The following is an 8,873-nucleotide window of genomic DNA, read 5'->3' as shown; positions in this document are numbered from 1 at the left end:
TGGTTTTGATGAATTCTTTAATTCTTCCTGGGCCTTTTAGAATTGAAGGGTATGGTGGGGATGGGGAATGAATGATATGCATTCTTTTGATTTAAAATTAAAATGTGAACGAACAAGTTGTCTTTTCAGGAGATGAGTGAGCAATCGCATTAGTGGGTTATGATGCCCATCTCCTTTTTGCTCTTGCAAGGAAGTTGCGAGGAGAAAAGATAAATTATTCTTTTTTGAAAGGTAAAAAATAAATCAAAACTAGGGAAAAATTGTCACATAATTATCAAATTAAATTAGTCTTTTGGGTGTGTTTGTCATCAGATTTCATTCTTGTTTTTCGTCAGAAAATTTGCAGCAATATACCCTTATATATGGAAAAATGTGGGTTTAGTCTTAATTGGAGGTGAAACTCTGGTAATCTTGCTCAGTGTCAGGTCTGAAAGAACGTGACACTATGCACGATATTTTTAACTAAATTTTAATTTCCACACATTTAATTAAGAATTAGTTTAAATTATTAATTAAAAATTCAAAATCACATAAAAATTAATTTATAATTAACTAAATTAATTTAATTGTTACATTAATTTTTTTTTTAAAAAAATCTTCATCCCAAATTCATCTTTGTTTTCAAAAACAAAAAAATAATAATATAAAATATGTACACCTTCATCATTTAGATTTCCATAAACACATCCCAATCCATGAATTTACTTCATCACTCAAATCAACAACCCTAAAAATTGAAACCAAACTGACCCATAAACCTCAGTACTGCTTCAAGATCCAGCCACATGAAAAAAGGCAAATAGAAACCCATCAAAATCTAAGCTTAGAGGACAATTTTACATGCAATACAACAAATCATTCAGAATCTATCACAACTTTGGAAGGGGGAAATCATCCAGAATTTGATGTTGATGTCACACATGGTGGCTCCATCCACAAGCCCACACATGGTTGAAACATTAGTGAATTGACCCCTCATAAGTAAGATCAGAACTTCTATTTGCAATTTCATCATGTGCAGATATCATCAGCAAACTTAGCTTAGTTCATTAACACTCTTATTTCTGCCATTTATTTTTAATATCACTTATTCTCTAGCTAGCCAATTTCAAATTTTATGTAAAATCTAAAAAAAATAGTTAGTTTAGAAAAGGAAAAGTAATTAAATAAAATGACGCTTTAGGCCTTTAGGGTAATCAAAGATTAATGGTGTATTGTAAAAAAAAGATTAATGGTGAAAATGGTGACAAGGGGTAGGAACTACTGTTATAGCTCAATCAATTATATGAATCTTGAAGATTAGTCGACAGATAGGAGATATTTTACCCAGATATTTTCAGGGAACATGGGATAATGCTTGACTTGCACGTTGAGCTTTATCGTCCACAAAAAGTTACCTTCACTTTAATTTGGCTGTGCCTACCGTGTGTCACTTTCAAACTGACACACGGTGCTTCAGTTTTACTATTTGAGGGATAAGACAAAAATAACCTTCCTGCTCAAATTTTTCCATCTTTCTCCTTCCACCGTCACCAACACATTGTTATTGCTGTTCCTCCCTTTCCACCCCAGCTCCTCCGCCGCCGCAACCTCCACCTGCCAGTGCTGCCACCCTCCTCCGCCTTCACCACTCAAGATCGCACACCCATGATACCCAGATCCAGAACCAGTAGCGGCGGAACCGGAGAGGATGGTGGCGTCGAGACAGCGGCGCTGCCATGAGAGTGAAAGGGGTGGTGGCGGCTATGGGTTCTCAGATATGGTTTGTGTTGAGTAGTGGTGGGGGCTTATCATTAATTGTTTGTTTTAAAATCAATTTGTTTTTCATGCAAAATCAGGGGAGCGACATTTACAGTGGTGATTTCAAGTTTGCTTGGATTGAGGTAGGGGAAGGGAAGGGAGGAAGAAAAGGAAGGGGGTCGTGGTGGTCGCGGCGTGGATCCAACCGTGGGGGTGAGAGAGAGAGAGAGAGAGAGGTGTCGGTTGGTTCAGTTGTGTCATGAAGCTTAGCCACCGTGTAGATCTGCATTTTTTGGTGTTGATGGGTAGCCGGAAAACTGATTTGAGGTGTTTGCTTGAAGATGACAATGGCCATGGAAGCTCTTGGTGGTGCTGCTGGGAACTGGGAAGAAGACTAGTCTTTCCAACAACCTACCATGGATTGGCTTATGAAGATATGATGAACTCACCAACTGGTTGGTATCATTAGTGGCGGCGCTGCCATGGGAGTGAGAGGGGTGGTGGCGCCTAAACATTGGAAGAGACAAGGGTATTTTAGTAAAGTTATATATATTTAATTAATGAATTATTATTATTATTAGCTGATCTGGACCATTCAAATAAAAAACATTAAATCCAATGGTGGAAAGCAAACTGAAGCACCGTGGGTCAGTTTAGATAAAACCCCTTAAATTTCAAGATTTAATTGGCTGAAGAATTTATGATAAGTTGATCATTACAACTCATGAAATGTATTTTCAAACACTTCTATGAAATATCATGAACAAGGATGCCAGTAAGCAGCCATGATTTTTGCAGAGTGAAATCAAAAGATGACAAAAAGGGAAGAAAGTGAGAAACATAAATTGAAAGCTTCAAAGGGCCGATTTCAGATTGAGAATTTGGAAGATATCGTAATGATTGATAATTAATCACATCATGAGTAAAGATAAGAAAAGTGTTGATACAAAACGCTAGATCATTCAAAGTGCCATACTTTTGGATGAGTAACAAAAAATAAATGATTTATTCACACTTTCATTTTATTTACATTTCTATTTTTATTTTTATTTTTCCATTTAAGAATATCATTCATCACATTTCTTATTTTATTTTATTTTATTTTTTCACTATACTTACAATTTCGAGAGGTGGGAACGAAACTTTATTCCTAAAGTGTGTATTTCAGATTCACCTCACTTGCAAGATATTTTCATTACCTTGCATTTTTGGCTTTATACGTCTGACTTTGATATTTAAAACAAACAGTTTAATTTGATCATAATTTTTAATTTCTGAAAATTAAGTTATTTTGACCAAAATTTAACAGAGAGCTTTGTATGGGTGAGAAATCTTTGTTAAGTACTACATTTTTTCTATTATTTTTTCGCTCAATTTGTTTCTTGTGTGACTGTGAACCCACTCTAATTTCTTCCATTACTATACACTCAATTTTTTAATTTATATATGTACATTGCATTTTTTTCATAAAATACATTTAATATTAAGCGTAAACTATGTTTTACCCTAACTCTAGAACAAGATTCATTGGGGATGAGGCCCTAGCTCTGGATGGGATTTGTAGGTAGCTCACAACTGGAGATTGAGGATGCCATTTTTTAGTTTGACTCAGCATTAGAAGTTAGACCCATGACCACCTCTTCTTGTGCAGCAGAGATAGTCGGGGTTATCCAAGACTGCAATGTTCCGACTATTATAATTAGAGTTATTGATTTCTCACATGTTAAGGGCCAAGTTAATAATGTGGCTCACATCCTTACTTCTATTGCTATTTTTATAGATGCGCACTTTTTCAGATTAATACATGAAGTACTTTACATAAAAAAAGGGTAAAATATATTTTTAATTGCTATAAAGTTGTTAATATTATGTTTTATCCTGTTTTTTAAATATCATATTTGGTCCCTTATTTTTTTCCCCAAAATAGTCTTACTTTAGTTATTGACATTAATAAAATGACGAACCAAATTTAGCAACAATATGTTATATTTTTTTTTTGAAATTACAATATGTTATATTTGTTATGCTATATCTATAGGTCTGTATCGCCCGCACAACCTAAAATCTCTCGATCCGACGTTATTGGTATTTTTTTAAAAAACTAGCTTGGTAACTAAAATTATTATGGTAAAAAGACCGCATGTGCTCATTTGGTAAAATGTACATGAGGGATTGTTGAGAAACACTTTTGCTTTTTATGATCTCCACAGGCACGTTTCAGATACTTGTTATCCTAAAATGATATATGCAGAGATGCGAGCACTAGCTAGGGTGATCCAAACTTCTAACTTTGGAGGACAAAGACACACTCCCAAACACCATCATTAATAAATAGTATGGTTAGAAATTTAAACTTGAATCGCTTGTATTGCATAATCTTGTGTTCTATAAGCTAAAAAAGGTAGCTTTTGGCTTGAAGGTTGCAGGTGCGAGTGATTCTTTCACCAAACCGTTTCTTTCAGGATAAAAAACCACATGCATGTGCTCTAATCAAAGGACAGAAAGAAATCACTTTTGGCCCAAGGATAAGATGACTTTATCAAGTCCTCAGTGGTTGTTTTCTTTCCAATTTCACCTTTTGCCCGAATGTTAATTTCTTCACGCCAAAGGCAATGACAAGTGCTTATTTAGAATTGATGTATAAAAGATGTAGAACGTGAACAGAGTATTTGCTATATAAGGCTTTACAACCAACTAGTTTCAAGGGAATATGAAGAAAAAAACTACCCTAAAGTAGGGCTAGCATTTGGAAGAAAATCTTTAATAGATTGCAATTTAAGCTTTAAACTAAAAACTAATCTTATTTTGATTAACAATGAGATATATAACTATATAAGAAAAACTTTTCTAGGGTATTAATTGTTAATTTATTTAAGAGAAATCAAACATCTATAATCTTCTATCTATAATCTATCTATCTATAATATATATAAAAGCAAAGTTTTGCAGCTTTGGGGGCAAAAAAGTCCTTCAGCAATTTATTCCAATAACTATGAAAGCTGGGCATGGATATTTATGTAAAAAGTCATTTTATTTCACTCAGATTTGATCTCAGCCGTTCATTCATATCAGTTTCACTCCTTCTTTCATTCAAGGAATTTATTAAATTTGTGAAACGCTTTTCAGTTTCAACAGAATGAATGACGCTTCCCCTTACACCTTTCCTTCTTCCTTTTCTCCTTCTCTCAGCCATCTCTAGGATTCTAAGTTTGTTTAAAACCGTCTCTCAGCCTCTGATTTCCAGCACCTCCCTCGCCCTTCCACCGCCGTCTGGAACACCCTCATCATCGGCCCCTTTCATGTCTTCCGTTTTCCTTCGACCGTGTGAGCAGAACCGAAACAGAGCACGAGCGAGGCGAGGCAGAGCACGAACGAGGCGAAGCAGATGGAGATCAATTTTTCAGGTTTGTTTCTCTTTCTCGCATTTGGGATTAGTTATTCCTCCATACATCCATTCGTTCCCTTTGTTTTTTTTTCCTGATCGTGATGGAGAAGATTTTTGGCAAAACAAATTTGATTTGAATTGTTCTTTGTGATTCGCGTCCTGCAGATTTGGTGCGCCTTTGCTGGGATTATGGGGTTCCAGTTTGTGCATTGATGTCATTCTTCTACATTGTTCTTGATTGTGGTATTGAAATTTCTTTCCCTCTCTCTCTCTGTTGTCCCTGAAAGGCCCAAAAAAATTTGTCTTTGATATTTGATTCCCTTAGTTCTTAAGTAGCTTAATTGTAGAACGATTGTCTACTATTGTTATCTGACTGATAGTAGAATTAGGACTATGAATTATTGTTAATATTGAATTTTCTCTGTGCATTGCGCTTTTTTTTGTCAATGAAAGTTTGTTGATCAAAAGATAATAGCATGTTTATGTGCTTCTCCATTTAGGATCCATGAGTACTTGATGCATGTAAATGTTATCTCTGATCTTTTATTTTGGAGTTCTTAGTGTTGAGTGACTGATTGTCATAATTTATTGCTTCTTTGTGTTTATTGCAGAAAAGGCAGTATAGTTCAAATGCAGTTGGGAGCATGAAAGCCTTCGATGATGAGCTAACTTACATTAGATGTTAGGAGCAAGTGAATGTTGGATTGGAGATATAATCCGTAGCTTGCCTTGCTTGCATCATGTTAATGTCATGGCTTTTTTTTGAAAACTGAAGTAGCAGTGTTTATGAGCTAATGGTATCATGGAGGTAGCAGTGTTTTTGTAGCCGATCACAATACTTCCAAACTTTGAGTAAACCAAAGGCTCAATATATTCTGTGCAAGCTTGATTAATGATTTCTGTAGTACATTAGTACCCTCTTTTTTAATGTGCAGGTTCAGATGAGACAGGTGCAGTAATTTTTGCATTCTCATGGTTTCATGTATTCCTTTCTCAAATTAGGATTTCGGTGGCAGACACGACTGCGCAGGCCTCAGCCAAAACATTTTCCAGTTGCTCAATTTTGAGTTTGGGCTGAATTGAGAGGGTATGTTGGTCATGGCTTCTCACATTTTTGTCTACCACACATGTTTTTCTTATAAAAACTTGATTTCTGTTTTTATGAGTTTCTTAAAAATTTTGTGTATAGCAAAATTATGCTTTATGTATACCAATAAAGCATGGATTTAGATTACATTCAACTTATGGATATGAAATAACAAAATTACTATCTGTATATGGTTCAATTGTTGGTAGTGACTGATATGAGAACACATGTTGGGATATTAGATTCAGATCAAGTTCCAGCGGTTGCAAGTTGCATATGGTTGGGGTTAGTAGTTATGGTGTAAGCGGATGAAGCAGTGAATAAAAATGGTGAAGGGGCAGCTTCTAAGGCTCTATTTAACTGCACCTAATATGAAGATGCAATTATAAGATTGGATAATGATTTTTTAGTCTTGGAGAGATCGTGTGTAGAAGATGTTTCAAATGTTGAAAAACCAAAGTAGGCCCCTTTCACAAATTTATTTGGAATCAGAATGCTACAAGTGGAAGGTGTATGAATTGTTGTTGCATCCATTATGTGGGGATTGGAAGGTGTATGAATTGTTGTTGCATCCATTATGTGGGGATTGAATCCTAAAAGATGCACTTGGTCACTGCGGTCCAGTCTATAGGATTAACACAGGTTCCACTTCTAATCGCATCAATAGGATTGCAAGGTGTGCATCCTCCTCCCATCATTTTATTGAGGAAAAGGCTATAAAACAACCTTGAGAGGAAGAAATTCAAAGGGTCAGGGCAGCCCGGTAAATGTGTAGTACTTCTACATAGATCATGTCATATTTTCTCATTCTCACTTTGGTCTGATGTAGTTCTCATAGTAGTTGATATCAATTTGTCTTTAATGGACATAATTTTAATCTTTCAATATCTATTGATTTCAATTTCAGTTTTACCTTTCTTCGATTTTTTAATTTGTGCTTCTAACAGCTATTTTACAATCAAGTCATAGTAAAAGAGAGGTTTAATGCTTTAGAAACCGTTACTTGCCGGGAAGATGAATATATATTGAAACTGAAGTTAAATATTTAAATATTAATTTATGTTCTTATTGAAGCAACTGAGAAATTAATGAGAAACTATATAGAGGTAAATTATTAGGAATTTATATACGATTCATTTAACATTGAGTGTGCACTTTCAAAAAAAAAATTTGAGTGCGGGAATCACTGATTTCACTACTGCAACTTACTCTATGACACACTATAAGAAACATTAATCACAAAATGTTTTAACCGGACTCAAAAGATAGCTAACAAAATACACTTTATTAAAAAAAAAAACAAATTACACTTTATTATGCACATGTAAATTAATTTTTTATTGGTAAGATAAAAAATGCATTTAAAAGTTAGTGGTGTACCTTTCTAAATTCCTTCAACTTATATTAACTGTTATTAAAAACTGCTAATGGTTGAAATTTGAATTAAAAATGAAACTGAAAGTCAAATGTTAATTAGCCTATTTAACTTTTGTTTAAAAAAAGTAACTGAAAAAAAATTAAGATTCTAATAAATTTTATACGAATGTCATTAACATTCAAATTCTTCAATGAACATGTCACAAGGCAATTGGTGTACTAATTAAACATATAATAATTACTATATAATAGCAAGTTATAGTTATAGAATCTTCAAAAGTTCATTTAATTACTTGGAATGAATTAGATTAATCCTTTCTTATTCTGTCAACAAAATAAATAGTGACCGTAGCATAATTTTATCAATATGATTTTTTATTTTTTTATTTTTTTTCTGTCTTTGAAGGATAGCTCAAGGCCTCAAGTGGTATTAGCCGGGGGACATAATGGTTGGGAGGGGGAAGGTCTAGGGTTTGATCCTTGGAAGGGTAATTTGAAGGAATTTTTTAATTTACTAACAATTAACCACTAACATTTACTTATAAAAATGATTTTTTTCTGCATAAAGTAGCATAAAGTGGTAGGACGAACGACACTTTAGCTGAGAAAGACAAGGTTCAAAATTGTGACTGTAATGAATTAGATTAATCCTTTCTTATTCTGTCAACAAAATAAATAGTGACCGTAGCATAATCTTCAAAAGTTCATTTAATTACTTGGAATGAATTAGATTAATCCTTTCTTATTCTGTCAACAAAATAAATAGTGACCGTAGCATAATTTTATCAATATGATTTTTTATTTTTTATTTTTTTTCTGTCTTTGAAGGATAGCTCAAGGCCTCAAGTGGTATTAGCCGGGGGACATAATGGTTGGGAGGGGGAAGGTCTAGGGTTTGATCCTTGGAAGGGTAATTTGAAGGGATTTTTTAATTTACTAACAATTAACCACTAACATTTACCTATAAAAATGATTTTTTTCTGCATAAAGTAGCATAAAGTGGTAGGACGAACGAACGACACTTTAGCTGAGAAAGACAAGGTTCAAAATTGTGACTGTACAATTTTACATCAATTTCACATGATTTTTTTTTTAAAAGTCACATGATCATTAACTAGCATTTAATCTTAACCGTTAATGTTAGATCAAACGGTTACGATTAATAATCTCATCTTTTATAATAAACATTACTCTCACTTGATACAGTTTCTATAGATTATTTCTTATTTAGTAACGAATGTGTGGATTATTTTGACTTAAATTATTATTTGAATTGATTATTAT

At 33.8% G+C, this 8,873-nt stretch overlaps 1 long non-coding RNA gene across 2 annotated transcripts; it reads left to right on the top strand.

Annotated features, from left to right (window-relative positions):
* Nucleotides 1–4,853: 4,853 nt before the first annotated feature.
* Nucleotides 4,854–7,124, top strand: LOC130740621 (uncharacterized). Of its 2 annotated transcripts, XR_009020205.1 has the most exons (5): nucleotides 4,854–5,144; nucleotides 5,291–5,368; nucleotides 5,737–5,933; nucleotides 6,061–6,212; nucleotides 6,455–7,124. It is a non-coding gene; the product is annotated as an uncharacterized LOC130740621 (long non-coding RNA). The 2 variants fall into 2 exon arrangements; XR_009020204.1 differs by having other exon boundaries at nucleotides 5,737–6,212.
* Nucleotides 7,125–8,873: the final 1,749 nt, after the last annotated feature.

Source organism: Lotus japonicus, chromosome 2 (assembly GCF_012489685.1).
Source record: "Lotus japonicus ecotype B-129 chromosome 2, LjGifu_v1.2".
In the NCBI taxonomy this organism is placed as follows: Eukaryota; Viridiplantae; Streptophyta; class Magnoliopsida; order Fabales; family Fabaceae; genus Lotus; species Lotus japonicus.
Note: the sequence above shows the minus strand (reverse complement) of the source record. Positions and strands in the feature narration are given on the sequence as shown.